Genomic DNA, 15,910 nt, shown 5'->3' on the forward strand with positions numbered 1-15,910 from the left:
TACAAATACAATGAAAAACTTTTCTCCTGAGAAAAACAAAACAAATGGTACTAAGATAGCTGAACTGCTGAAGTCATTTTCTAATATGGTCTTTCCTTGAAAAGCATTTGTGTTAATTCTGTAGAGACTGTTATTATTTTATACTGGTGTTTTGCTTGGTGCTGTACTGCATTCATCATAGAGAAACTTTTCCATCTCGGGAATGTAGTTAGACAGCTGGAAGTGGGGGGAGGAGATGGACAATGCATGAGAAGGTAACTCAGTTAAGTTCTGGTAAGAATGTGGAAAGCAGTAATGCCTTTGTACTACCTGTTTGCGCTTTTGTGCTACAGTTACGAACGATCACAGTCACACGTGGGCATGGTGGATGTCCTGCAAGGGGGGCTCATATCACTTTGGCTTTCCTTGGTCCTTGTAGAAGAGTGGTGCAAAGCAAGAGGCCATGCATCCCTGCTAGCTTTGGTGTCGAGCATTAGAGAGAGACATTTCACAGATTCATGCAGCTTTTGGAGTATTTAGTCCACACCGTAAGGGTTTTGTTTTGTTCCCTGTTTCCAGTGGCTATTCCTGTGGGACTTAATGCCTGAACTGTTTCCCTTGCCAGCATCCCTTTATTAAAAATAAGTTGTAATGCGCTAGACAGTACCAAGATGTACTACTGCCCATGGCTTTTATCTGGAACTGTTGAGTGCATTAAAGAGTTCTTAACAGACAGGAAAGCTGTGATACACCACCAAAGTTTAATTGTCAGAAATTCAACTACAGCTCACATTTACAACTCGTTTTGGAGATATTTAGGAGTTCTGAGATTGGAATGCACACATCAAAACTAAATTTTCAAGCTGCAATTGACAGCATTAGGGGTCTGTCTGATTGCTCCCTTAACTGGAGTCCAGAGCTCAAGTGCTGATTTAATGATGATGATGATGATGTTGGAGTTCCACTTAAAAAACTACCAAGGATCCAAGAGCAGTAGAAACAGCTACAGAGTTTCTGATGAAGGCTGATATTTATTAATTTTCTGGTCCAAGATGGTGTCTTTCCATGATGAACAGACTGTTTTTTCAGAATCTAAAATCATGTCATCTGTGGTGGTTAAAAGAGTTTGGTGGTTAATGTGGAGCTTGATAAAATCTGAGGACAGAAGCAGATACGGAATAAAATTGCTTCAGGGACACATTCAATTTGCACAATGTGATCCAGTTCCCTCTCTTGAGTTTTCTGAGTTAGGACACAAGCTACATTTTAGATTTGACTGTAAAGCATGAGTAGTGAAGAAAGCTTTAAGCAAGACTGCACGGATCCTAGAAGTGTTGACAAGAAGGGTTTTCTTTGAGGAAATGTTTAAGAAACTTTTTGCGAAGGGCTGTCTAGAAGCAGAATTTGAATTTTGGTGTATGCATTTCTAAATTATTTAAGGAATCTGTGATAACTGTTCTGTACAAACTACTGTGTTGATGGAGAATTTGTTACATTGGATTAATGTACACTTTTAAGATAATAGATTAATAATGTGCACGCAGAATTATTGGTTTAATGAAATTTGTCTTAAGTTAATCCTTTAGTCATAGTGTTAAACCCAAAGTCCTGGAGTATTTGTGCATTAATGGATGATAACTGTCATGCATTCATCTCATTAGATAAGCTGAAAATATAATTGCTTTATGCATTAATGATTAGGAAATAGTATCAATTAGCATATTCTTAGAAAGATATGTATAGAATTGATACAGGTGTTAATTAAGAATGCTACCATGAAAACTAGACGTTTTTTTCTGAAACCGTCTGAAAGGGTTTTGTCTTTACTAATGGTGTGGGTTGCTCAAAGAAAGAAAGTGAATAGTAGGTTTATTTTTATCATTTTTGTGAGCTGCTATAGCCAACATCTAAAAGTTGATCTGCCTGACCATCTTTACTCCGTAATTAGTAAATGACAATGTGGAGAGCTGTCTGCTTCTGAAGGTTTTGGATGTGTTCAGCTTTCAACAGGCTTGACAATGTAGAATCTGTAAAGTCTTCCTTTCCAGCTTTTTGCTGTTCACTCCTTCAAATAATGTTGGAAGAGTCAGTGGTTGGGCTTTGGCTTGTTTCCTTTTGGATGCTTTGGTTGAAGTTGAAAATTCTGTCTTTTTCATGTCGGGGCCTATTACAGGACAAGAGCTTCTTTGTAACAGTGTTCGGTGCTCAGGGGCTTTGCTTGATTGGCAGATAAAAATTGTATCAAAGCCATTAAATTCAAAGGAAATGTCATGGGGGCTGAATTTCAACATACAGACTTGTGGCATTTTCCTTCTTCATTTAGGGGGAGAGAGGTCAGCATCATGTAGGGTGGAGGTATTTTGGGGTTGTTTGTTTGTGGATCTTTTTCTTTTCATTGATTAACTCAAAGTCCAGACCTAGAGAACTCTTCAAGAATGGAAAGCTTGGAAACACCGCACTGTCCTGCAGTTTTCTGTACCTATGACTATTTTAAAGGCAGATGTGATGGAAGCTATACTGCGGAGACAAATACAGACTTGCTAAGAGAATTGAGCAGAATGTATTGTGTTAAAACTGAAATAATTGCTTAGAGTATATATACTCTATATATACTCTAAGTATATAAAGGGAGATGTGAAAGGGGAGTTGGCCATCTTGCATGTCGTCATGGTTCACAGCATGTGCATCGGCAGTCACAGCACAAGCACAGCAGTAGCAGAGCTGCAAGTTCAGGCACAGCTTTCCCTTCAGTGACTTGTTTCTCTGATCATATGTCTGCTGACCCCTCACTGGTCAAAATGCTCCACTTTGTTCACTGGGTATTGATCTGTCCCTGATAATTTTTGGATGCATTATTCTGACAGTCTTCCAGGTTTGCGAATACATTTGAGTTTTTTCTTGTACCACAAGTAGTCCTTTTTTTCTACCTGTGATCAATTTTCCTAGTCTGTCTGCTGTTGTTGTTTTTATTAAATGTTCTATGTTCCTGTTTTTCAATGACTGATTGGTGAGCACAGGTGTAAGCATTACAAAATGCCGTAATAGTCCTTGGTCAAGCAATTCTTGAAGTTGTATTGAAGTGTTTTGTTTCTGTAACCAAAACCAGTGTTTGAACTATGAACCTGAAATTTTGTGTGGGCTTTTAAAGAAGTTCTCAAAACTTCTCGATTGATGTATTTTCTTTGTCTTCACTGGCACTGTAAAGCCCCTGAATACAGCAGCATCTGAGCAGAAGGAAGTACTAATCATTGGGAAGCTGACTTAGGCTGAAGGAAACCGCAGTGTGGTTCCTGTTGTGCTGCCGAGTGTGTCTCTTCGGAAATCATGTCATTTCTCTGTGCGTTCTTTTCTGGGCTTCATTTCAGCATTTGTTCATGAAAAAATTTCTGTGTATTGAAGCAGACAGTGTACAGTAATAAACCTTAAATATTGCTTCATGGTAGTTGTTTCTTACAACGCAAGCTTAAATCCTTTCACAGTGTTACTGTTCTAAGTGGATACAAAGCTTTTGTTCCCATGGATCAGCTCAGACTTTAATCACCAAAATCATAGGCAGTTGTTGGTGATTCCTGACTGCTGCCAGCAACAGGAGTTCAAAATCCCTGAAAAGGGCTACAAATTGCTCTTTAAATACACTCTGCTGCCAGCTTGTTTACAAAAGCTAGCTAAAGTTTGTACAAACTACAGCAACTCCCCAGACACTTTTGGAGATACAACACACAGAGGTATGTATATGCGAGCAAGGCACCTTACCCAGCTGGAGTCCGCTAGATTTTCAGACCATATTTCCAAAGGTCTCTTCACCTGATAAAATCATTTGACCAATGTGGGTTTGAAGTCGCCTTTTTTTAAAAAGAATGAAAGAAAGAACAAAACCAAACTGTTGGGTGTTGTTTGTTTGCCTAAGCAGCCTTTTGTAATGTTAAGGTAGAAATGCTAAAGTTGTTTTCAGAATTTTCTTAAAATCCTTTATTTTCAAATGCTTCAGGAATAAAAGTAATTGTTTGGGAAAGGCTTTGGATTTGGATAAAAGCAGCTTTTCTAATTTTGGCATGTGTTCCATATGGTTTCTCTCAGAGCACACGGGCAGTTCTGTCATGTGGATGCCCATCTTTGCAGCCTCCTGCCAGTGCCCTCACCTACATTAGGTGTCTCTGGACTCAAGCTAAGCAGGCTTTGCATCAGTAAATGAGTACAGCCTATGCTGTGTGGGCATCATCATGCAGCTCCGTGGGGAATGTAGAAAAGGTCAGCCTTTTGGAGCTGACAAGCAGAATTTAGTGTCGGAGTTCTTCACAGAAGGTTTCTTGATTTCACATTTAGTTTTGATACTGCATTTCCCATTTCATGTTTTACTCATTCTACTGTATATGTTTAACCAGAAATAGAAGTGCTTTTTGCTTGAGAGATTGGGAAAAATATTTTTTTGCAAATGCTGCAAAATGAAGTATGAAGAAAAGATGATGAAAAGAAATGCATACTGTTACTTAAAATGTAGTTCGTAAAGGTATAAAGCAGGCTGAATTGTGTTGGCACATGTCAAAACTGAGCATTTGATGTGAGTGAAGTTAATGTGAAAATTGTGGACCAGATTTTAATTTCGAATAAATGTGTATCTCTGCAACCTACAACTCTAACTGACGTGGCAGCCTTGCCAGCAGGAGGGGTACAGTGATGCCAGTGATTCTTACCATCCCTTCACACTGCAGAGGATACATCTAGTATAATGCTTTGCCAACCATTCCTTTGATGAAGACTTTTCCAGTCATGGGATGGTATTTTCAGAGATGCTGCCATCACTGCCAATTACTATTGGTAATGCCTGACATTACCAATAGTAGGTTATAATATTAGATAAATACTAATTTTTATTAGAGGTGGTGGAGGGCTCTACTTCTTTATTCATATTTTTTAGTTGGGATTTTGATTTTTGTCTATTACTGGAAGACTTTATGGCAATGGAAAATCAATGAAATTATGCTACTGCAAGAGAGCAGACAATGTAAAACTTAATAACTAGAGTAAACGAAATTTCTAGTGAGACTATTTACAACTGAAAGTGCAACAGTAAATCACTGATATTTAAAAGAAATTAAGATAGTAAAGTATGTATGGTATGTATTAAGAAGTAAAGGTACGTATGTTGTAAAACATTCTTTTTCAGAGGAGAAATCCTGATTTGAGATTTGTAACTCTATGAAAACCTTAGCAATTTTAGTCCATAAGTCATAAATGAAAAAATAGCTCTTGGTATTAACTATGCTAATACTCACCCAAATATATGAAGAAATACTATTTTAAGCAGTCATCTGCAGTGACTGAATGATTCACATTATTGCGTTTGTTTTCTTTCTGTAGTAGTTTTTCTTTGAGGACAGAGAGAAGATTTAACTTTGATTCCTTAAACTCTGTGTAGTTCTATATCTTGTGAATTATTTGGCAAATTTGCCATGATGTTCCATTGCCAAACATTTGGATGAAGTGTTGTGCTGCCATGGCAGGTCCCTGTTTTGTATTGCAGCATGGAAATGAGTGATCAGTCTCTGGCAGCAGAAGTGATTTCAGGTGCTGTACATTCCAGAAAGCAACTCCAGTGTTGATTCTCTTGTCAAATACTTGCCAAAATTCAGGCATTGGAATGATCCTGGTATTTCTGCTGTATATTTATGGTCAAATACAGCTCAAAACGTTCATTAAATTTTGAGGTTTTCACATGGGGTTTTTAGCAATTATGACAGATCTTTCTTGTAACAAAGAGTAGGAGACAATAAAGGGTGAAAGAGAAACATAAGTTTGCAGATAAAACAAATTGGGATGCAATTAACACACAGGAGCACTGTCAGTTTCCATTTTGTGCTACTTTTCCTGCAGTTACAGACATATGTTTGCATTTATTTGAGTAGTTTTGTGGTACTGCCTGGTTTGCTTTACTAAAAGCATGCATTCTACCGAGGATATTGTCTCATGAACATTTCCTTTTTCTGTCAGGATGGCTTCTACTAGAACAATATTTTCAGTGGTCTTTTTTTATCTTAGAGAAACAAATGTCTGATTCATTTTTCTAGAAAAAACAGGAAGCTGTAAAGTAGACAGACTGGAAAAGAAACGCATACTGTTACTTAAAATGTAATTTTAAAAGGTATAAAGCAAACTGGAAGTAACTCTTTGTTGGATTCTAAGGGGATATTACAGTTTTACTGTTTTCCTCCTATTATCTGAACCTCATGTGAAGAACAATTTAAAATGATCTTATTAAAAAAAAACCGAAAAACACCTACTCATATGAAAACTTCAGATAAAAGCAGCTGCTGCACAGCAGCATGTATTTCGAAAGCATGCAGCCTCTGCACCTTTGTGAGTGATGCTTTCTGTGCCCATGTTCAGTATTGCTGCACTGCGTCTGACAGAGATTTTTGACCACTACTAAGTAATTTCAAAGCAAGAGAAAAGACCAAATGGGGAAATTGAAGTTGGGCGTTCTGTCTGGCAGATTCTTCTCAGATTTACATGCAGATCTGTTATTCTGACCTTCCTGGGTGCTGGAGATATTCATGGACATTTTGCACCTGTAAAAAGCAGAATGACTACATGCTGAAAGGGAAGTGGAGCAATAAAAATCCCATACCACAGTAATCACTGCAGTAGGATTATGGTTCTAAGTACATGCAATCCCAAGTAATAGCTCAGTGGTGAGGTGTTGATGCTGTGCTGTATCACTGGTGCTAGTCTTGACCTTGTTTTGAATAATCTGGTCATCCATCCCAGTACCTTTGTTACTGTTCTTTTCTCCCTGGGTGCTGTAGTCTTTACTGTTGCAGTAAATACAAAAATCAGAAATTATTGAAAAATTATTCCCTAAGCACAAGCATTGTGGAAACTTAAAGATTCGTCCTTCATATTTTAATACCCATGACAGAGGCATGCATCCTAAGGAAAAGTCAAGCTAAAAGAGTATTATTCTTGCACTTTTGTTCACTGACAGATAGGAGATGAGCTTCCTCAAAACTGTAATGAAATAGCTCTGTTGAAAATATGTGAAGTTCAGTTTTAGCTTCTGCAGGTAAGTAAAATACTGTGTGGAAAGATTATCTGACTGTATTTATAAAGCACCTGCAAAGTGCAGAACCATCAGTAACAACTGTCTTATTTGAAGTGTTGTTTTTTTCTTGATGGCTGTACTAGCAACAGCAGAGAAGAAAAAAAGTCTGAACTAAAACTCTTCTTGGGGCCATATGGAAAGAACGTATCGCTGCAAAAATTCCACCTGATACAGACCCGAATTTTTCGTGACTCTGTTGTGCAGGTCCCTGCTGCGGCTTGTGTTTTAGGTACTGGCAGAAGGGAAATGTTTTCTAGTCATTCAATTTCCAGCATTCTTACCAAAAGAAAAGTTGTGAAGGTGTTTCACCATAAGGTCTTTGAGACAAAGCTGTGTCAGTTTTTAAAATTTAATTTCTATGTGACATTTCATATAAACCACAGCTTTTAAAAAAAATTTAATGTTAGCTCCTGAGAGTTTGCAGTTTACAATTGAATTATTCCTTTGAGACATCTGAATGAGTGTCCCTTTGATAGTGTAATTCCAGATGGGATATGCAAGACCTTGACCTGCCAGAGCATCTTCGCTAGGTCTAAGTAAACCTTGCAAAGTCTTCCCTTTGGTGAATACTGAATTCTCACTTTAAAAATATTTATTTCAATTTAAAATTCTAATATGATCACCTCTTTGTAAAGCATTTAAATACAAGTATTTTAAAATCCAGATAAAAAGTTTACTGATTTTGTTTCATTCTAAGGCATTCTGGATTTTGCTTTCATGAATATTAAAGAAGAAATACACAATGCAAACCGTATGTAGGTCTGTTAAGTTGTATGGTAATTTGATTTGAAAGAAGGATCACATACACGAAGTTTTCTTGCAAAAAAGTTACAGAAAAAAGTGCCTTTATGTTTCAATGCAGTCTGGAGGCACAAAATAGGTAATTTTCCACAACTGGATATGAAGAGTTTTGTGTTTAATTCATATGTTTGGAATGTTTTTTAAAAAGTCAGCTGTAGTAAAGATCAGTAGCGAGCATTTGAAATAAGCATAAGCAGTTGATGACAACACTGGTTTTTAATATATTTTGTAATGGATTGTTAGTCCAATGCAAAAATATTTGGATTGTATTTTAGCATATTGATTTCCAGTGGTTATAGTAGGACTGCAGGCAGCTGATCAGCGTTGCATTCCAGTCCTTTGCTGTGTGATGGTGGAGTACAACATTTGGTCTTTTTTTTTTATGCTCTTGATAAGCCAGGAACTTTTAATACTAACTGAGATCTGGAGCTGGTTTAATCTGGCTGAGTCCCAGAGGTATTTGGAAGGTGCTAAATGAGTGGAATATTATTTATCATTATAAGAGACTTAGAGGATCTTTATAGAACTGTTACGGGAATTGGTGAATATAAGCCATTATTTTTCCTTCGCAGTTCTGAGAGTCACCTTTAACAGATCCATTCCTTTGTCACAGTGATCAAAATAGTAGCTTTTTTTGTTGGCATGACATTTGTAATTGGTGGAATGACTAGACGGTGTCTTAGTCCTTAATCTGTTATTAAGGTAATTGTACTTTCGCTTCATGCTTATTGTTTAAAGTAATCTAAAGCAAGAGGATGATCACTTTAAACATAAGTGAGGCATACATACTTGTTCAGTTCACGCAGCTGGTTTGGCCTTCCTCTTCTGGATGAGGTCAAACCTCAGATATTTGGGTTAATTATGCCATGAAAAGGGCTACAAATTTAAATCTGAGGTTGATAAATGACATACCTCTTGCTGCTTAATTTGGTCCAGTTTTTAGTTCCCTGTGCAACCTTTATTTTGACCCCTTTATTTTGACAGGACTTTGTGTAAGCAGTGACAGACAGTGCCTTCCATGAAAATAACAGTGTCTTTGGTAGTGGAAAATACCGTGACATTGGAAATTAAAAAAAAACCAAACCAGGTATAGTTGGTTGAACCCAGTAGATGAGTAAAGTAATGAGAGCAGATTTTAAGGGAAATGTAGAAGATAATTTCCCCCCTGCTCTTGGGGGTTCAGTTGGCAGTGGCCCACGGGCTGCACTCAGGTTCCTCATGCTCTGGCTCTCACTTAACTTTTGCTCAGTTTCCTCCCTGGGAGGAGCAGAGAGCTGCTCCCCTGCCTGGAGAGTGGCCTCCCACTCCTCTTGCTCTGCTCTGGCCCCTGGCACAGAGGCTGGTTAATGAGACAGGGAAACAGCTCCGTCTGGTTCTCTGTGCTGGCTTCATTATGTGCGAGAACAAAGGCGGCTGCACAAAGCTCTGTGTCACGAATACCAACGCCAGTACCCTCTGACTTTTATCTATGTTGGTGTTGTGGCTTTAGGGGCACAAATCTGATGTGTAGCTTGAGTCCCAATTCAGTTGTACCCAAGAAAAAAGACTCTGTGATTTTGTTTTGGCTAATGTAAGCTGAACTGGAACTGAAAATACAGGATGATTGCTCTTACCACTCAGGTAATAATCTGATTACTTTCATTATTGTGAATTATGAAACTGTCAACATACAGTTAAATTTTACTAGCTAAATTTTTAAATAGAACTGCTTTGTTACTCTGCCCTGAACTCAGTATACCAATAAAATGTCACAGATACTCATTAAGATGAGAGAACACCTTGCAGGTCATGTCTTAGTTTGCATTCTCACAAAGTTTCTTTTGCCTCCTAGTGGTTTATTTTTGATCAGAGGTTCATTTTCACTTACTGTTTGATGTTGGATATTACAAAGTCTTTGGCCTTTTTTTAAAGACTGTAAGTCTTTATAATAAAATACAGTCCAGCAAAATATTTATGATGCGTAATCGTAAAGGAGGGCAGATGTACTGGATTTGTGCAGCTTGGAGAGGAGGAGGCTGAGGGGGAGCAGAGGGAGGTGCTGGGCGCTTCTCCTCATCCCCTGGGGATAGGACACAAGGGGTTGGCTGAAAGATATGTTGAGGGAGCTCAGACTGGGTACCAGGCAAAAGCTCTTCGCTGAGAGGGTGGTCAGACCCTGGAACAAGCTCCCCAGGGAAGTGGCCCCAAGCCCATTGTTGGTCAAAAAGTGTTTGGATGACCCTCAGATAGCCGGTTTAACTTTTAGGTTGCCCTGTGTGGAGTCAGGAGTTGGACTGGATGATCCTCATGGGTCCTTTCCCATGGATTCAGGATATTTTATGTTTCTATGAAATAATTCTGCATTTATTTAGTAAGTCCAGTTGGGATACAGGGAGACTGTTATTCAGGTAAGAAGCTGGTCTGAAATACTTCATTCCTACAAGATACTAAAAATCAGATTTTAGGTACCACATTTTAAATGGTGTATTAGGAAATTTTCCAGCATTTATGACACTGCCTTTTTAATTATATTTTTCAGTCAGTGTCATCATTTTTTGGAGCTATGATACAACATTTTAATAATAAAACCCCCATGTGTTTTCTGAGGGTAGCTAACATTTTTCTCCAACCCCTCCACACACACATCCCACACTGCTCCCCACTCCCCACTCAAAATTGTATTTGTTAGCCAGGTTAAATGTCTAGGCTAAATATTGCCTGATCAGTCACTGTCTTGCATTACTAGATAAATGGGTTTAGGGACTGCTTCTGACTTGCTAATAATATGGGTAATTTGTGCTGCCTCCGTTCCATGGCATTATTCCTTTTGAATACAGCACAGTGTATTCCTGTGACATGTGCCCATCTTCTCATACCAGTAATCCTCGAACACATGTTCCTTGCACGCCATTAGAAATCAGTAAGATGCACCTACATTGCTAAATATTTGATATTTTTATACATTATTCTGAGCTTAAGGGAAGCCTTGCTTGTCCACATTTGTACTTAAATCTTAAAAAGATTTCTTCTCAAATAGACTGTGTTTGATTGGAATATTACTGAAGTGTCAGAAATGACAGAAATTCCTTATGTTCAGCTAAATCTTACTTGAAATTCTCATCTCATTTTTAAATTGTCATGTGCAGAGAGCACCAGTGGAGGACTGGCACCCTTCCGTAGTTGAGGTCAACTGTCAGCTTTGAGACATTGTTTCTTTATTTTGGAAATGTTTTGTTTGAGAAAAGACTTGGTCTTTTAACCAGCTCCTGCTTTTCATCTGTTTTTCATGGCAAATGATCACATTTCCCAACCATTTGCGAACAGTGACTGTCTGGCAGGATTTCCTGGATACACATTAGTTTGGAGACTGTAAAAGGTCAACTTTCTGAACTCTGGGAATTAGTGTGGTTATTTGTTCTGCCTTTTCTTCCATGGGAACTAATCAGCTCATATGGAAGGTAGAAATAGGGTCCAAGAAAAATTCATCTGCTAGCTGATTACCTCCACCATGAATCATAAAGAAAAAAATAATCCAAGTAGGACACCTCCTGACCTTTGTGTACTAAAACTTTCTGAACAGCTGGAACCAATGTGTTTGGAGTCAGAGTTTTGTAAGAAACTTCTGAAAAAGTTATTTATAACCTGATCCCAATTTTGTCTATTAGAGTGAGGCCCTCGCAGGACATAACTCATAAGTTGAAGCTGTGTGAGGGCTGCAGATAACTAGTGCTGACTTGGAAAAGAACCATTTCTTTATTAGACTTTTTTCTTTATATTCTAAGCTGACATTCAAAATTAAAAGGGGTTAATAAAAACAGGTGAACCAACAGATGTTTATAGAAATTTGACCAATTTAAATTTGTTTCTTGTGGCTCCACTGGAAGAAGCGATGGGATTTTTCTCATGGGGATATGCCATGTAAGAGATTGAAACCATGGAAATTTTTCCATGTTATGAGGGAACCCTCTAAATGGGTAGTAGGGAATAATAGAGAAGATGCTGATGTTGATAAAAGACAGGTTTTTGTCATTATTTGCATAGAATCCATCAGACATTTCTTCAGGCCCTGAAAGTGAGGGGTGTATTTGAATATCAGAAGTCCTAATGGATTTCTTAATCTTATAGGGAAGAGGAAAGAGCCATGCTCCACATCCCTTAGCTCCAGCAGTTTGGTTGATTGCTTTCCTTTTCCTCATCTTCTGAGGACTTACAAAGAGGGCAACATTCTGTTCTACCTTTTGTCTATTAAGAATTATGTGTCTCCTGAATTGTCTGTTTTCCTTACTGTATTCTCAGTAGTGATTAAATGGTCCAAATGGAGGAAGTAAGATAAGTCCTGATGCATTCAAGGTCATGGTTGTCTCAGCATTCATTTAGATGAAGCAGATTTTCTCCCATTGAATTTATTACAGAGGAAATGCCAAAAGCATCCTGATAGCTGTTTTCTCTGCCCGTGGTGTCTGGAGCCTTTTTTCTGCTGAGCTGAATGAATGAGCTCTGAAAGTTTTGGATTTGTAGAGTTGGGGCTGGAGGGGAACGACAAGCAGCTTGGTTGGCTGCTTTTTAAATCGCTAAGGATTCTCTCCCCTTCTGGTGTCAGCAAGAATGTCATCAGCTGCCACTGACTCGCAGGTGGGTCAGTAGAGACACTGTGTGGAAGGTTTTTTAGACCTTGCAGAAATGCTTGGGCAGTACAACTTCATCAAGTAACCACGTGTCCATGTCCTTATGTACATACTGCACATGATAAAAGAAAATTTGTAGTGTTTCTTTAACTTTAAACACATAGATTTGAAACAATGGTTCTTACGATTCTGTGATTAGTCTACACTATATAACACTTGAAAGGATAGCAGGGACCAAAAACCAGAATTTGTGGCTGGATAAAAACAGAAGTGTGATGCATTGAATCATGGGCAAGTGAATAAAACTTCAGTATTTACAGGTACCAGTCACAAAGTTATTCCTGATGATATTTCAATAGCAAATTATTTTCTAAAACACTGAGAGATTTGAGTGGCATGATACTTTAAATAATTCTAGCTACTTCATAACCACTATTGAGGTAGATAAATATAGACCCAAAGTAGTTTTATTCGTCTAAATAGTTTTGTTTGTGATATACTGAATGAAATTTATTGCCTAAATGTTATTTTTAGTTGGTTATGTTGTAACTAAATCATAGGAGAAAACGCTTTTGCGTTTGCTCTTTGGCAGATTAAAGTCTTATTTACAAGAGGTAAATCTTGGTCTGAAGAGTTAGGGATTTGGGTCATGGAGGGAAAAAAAAAGAATTAGTATCTAGTTTGGCTCTGCGTGTCTGTTGTGCTGTAGCTACTGCCATTCATGTTAAAATATAAATATTGCTGTCTGTGAAGTTCAGAGAACAGAAGTTTTTTTGACCTTTTTGAAGCTTAATAAATGTACTGACCTAAAAGCTGAGGTTGTGAGAATGATCTCTGACTGTGAGCTGCAGTACCAGGAACTGCTTTGCACAAGTGTGTGTATTTTGAGCCAGTGTTCAGTTTCTAGTGAAGGAGGATTGTCTGTTTGGGAAAACTATTTCTCAAGCCAATCTATGTTATTGTTTGGAAAACCTGACCAAGCAGTTCAAAAGCTTGTCATAGGAACAAGTTAGAACAACTGCTGTGCATTTGTGGAAAGAAATTCTGGAGACTGTGGTAACAAAATTTTGTTGTCTTTTGAAGAAATGCTGTGATTTCAAAATCAGAAGGTAGGCAGGACTGCAGATGGGCCTACTTAGGGAGTAGAAAATAGTTTTATTTCTGCAACAAAACCTTTTACGGAAGTGTACTTGAATATATTGGCAATGATCTGAAGCTCTTGACATATTGTTCTTCAAATTACAAAGAGAAAACAGTGGATAATTGTTTTTTAAACAGCAAAATAGAATCTTATTAGTATTATGATAATTAATTCAATCCTCTAAATTCTCTGATTAAAAAGGCACCAGTACTAGAAAAAAATAATCCCTTTTAAAATTTTCTGTTAATGCACATGGAAAAAATGCACAATGCCCTGGAAACATTAATGCTTTCTGACAGAAAGCAAAACATGAAATAAAAATCTAGATTATGGAGGAGAACTCTGGGACTAAATTCTGTGGAGTCATACATTCCTCTGCCTCTGGCCAGTGCAGTAGAATATAATGTTAGGTATTTTTTCTATAACTTCAAGGGATTTTGTGTCCTGTTTTGCTCTGGGCTGTTTGTCTATCCTACCACCTGTTCTTGCCTGGGACAGATTTTCATTATGCCCTTATAAGGGGACTCTGCGTAGTTTAATGGGGAGTTCTTGTTTATGTATTAATTTTTACTAGAATGCAGAATATGTTAAAATAATAACAGCTTGTCTAGAAATGCCATCTTGGTAGTCAAAGAGCATTTATTAGGTTGGGCCACTTCTCCCATTCTTGTTACAAGACAGCACCATTTTATGTTTTATGTATGCAAACCCTGATTGTTCATAAATATGGTCCCTTTTGACATGGCTTTTATACTGGTAAAGCGAGGCATTCACAACAAAACGTGGTGATAGCCCTCTCGCTCAAGTAGAGGACAGTTAGTTACCTTTCAGTCTATAACCTGTTCAACAATATCAGAAACAGCACAAATCTGAAAATGTCATGCATCTCTCACAAAAGAACTCTTTGTCTTCAGATTGCTACATTTTCCCCAAAAGAAAATAAACATGGTTTGAATAAAATCATTAATATGTCTCTTTAAATATGAGTGCTACAGGCACTCATCAAGTAAATGAATGCATTAATGCTATTATATATTGTATACATTAAAAAAACCCATAAGAATGTTCTATATAATAGCTTCATTCAGTACCTTTTTTTTCCTTTCTCTCAAGAATTGGGGTTTCATCCAAATTCTAAAGGTTAAGTTGTCAATAGAACTCAAAGGGTGTTTTGTTTCCATTTGTATAACTAGTTTAATGTTTTTTAAGGCCTCCATGTACACCAACAATGGAATCAGTCAGTTACAGGGGAGCTTAGCAGGACATTCTCAAAGTTCTCTTCACAGCAGCAAATTGTGCTGAAACTAATTCAGGAAAAGAGCAACTCTCTTCTCTGAAGAAGTTACTTAGCATAGTGTAATAAATATTCAAGTACAGATGTAATGTTCCAGCTTCAAGATCAGAGATGATGATGAACATGCAGCAGGAGAACAAAGTCCATGGTTCAATCAGTTTAATAATTACATTGTGGCTCCTTGTTAAAGCTTCATGTAATTTTCATGAAACATTATCGGTGTCTGAAAAAGCAAGTGCCATGAATTTGATTAACTAAAACCTGTGAGTTGGAGTAGGGCAGTGTCACTTGAGCTCCCACAGTAACAAGTGGCTGAACTATTGAATTTCCGCACTCTAAAGGAAAGTGATTGAGAAATACTGGATTTTATATTTGTGTGCTTTTAGTGATGTAAGGAACGATATATTCTTATTCTTTCCAACTGTTTAACAGCAGAAATGGAATCAGGAGCATGCAGCTCTAAGCTCTTCCACCTGATAGGTATATTCGTTTCATGTGTATATAGTGCATGCATGATTTTTGCAAAATATTATTAACATTTTGCCTTCGGATAAGGCAACATTTTGTCCATTCTTTATTAGTAGTGAGTAATGTTGGCATATAATTAAATTGCTGAGGCAGCTGTTGTGGCTGAGCCACCGGTTGTTTTGAGGTGTCCATGGGGGTGCCTTGAGTACTTTGCAACAGCTGTGGACTCAGAGTGGCTCCACTAGGTTACTCTGAAGTGCCAGGAAGCGCTTTGGAAGTGCCGGAAGATGAGGCAAAATTTTTCCTTTTCAGAGAGGGGAGTTCTTCATACTAAACCCTTAGTACAGCATGTGTCTTTAGATGTCTGATTTTGGAATAAAATGCTGTGTATTTTTGTTAATCCCGTTCTTCCCTCCTCTGTCAGAAATCAGAAGACCAGAAATGACTATGAAATAGGCTGATGCTGTCCTGGCTGGAGGGCACTGCTGAGAGCAGTGGCCTGGCCCTGTCCTCCTTTCCAAATC

The sequence above is a fragment of the Corvus brachyrhynchos genome, unplaced genomic scaffold, assembly GCF_000691975.1.
Source record: "Corvus brachyrhynchos isolate BGI_N302 unplaced genomic scaffold, ASM69197v1 scaffold544, whole genome shotgun sequence".
NCBI lineage: Eukaryota > Metazoa > Chordata > Aves > Passeriformes > Corvidae > Corvus > Corvus brachyrhynchos.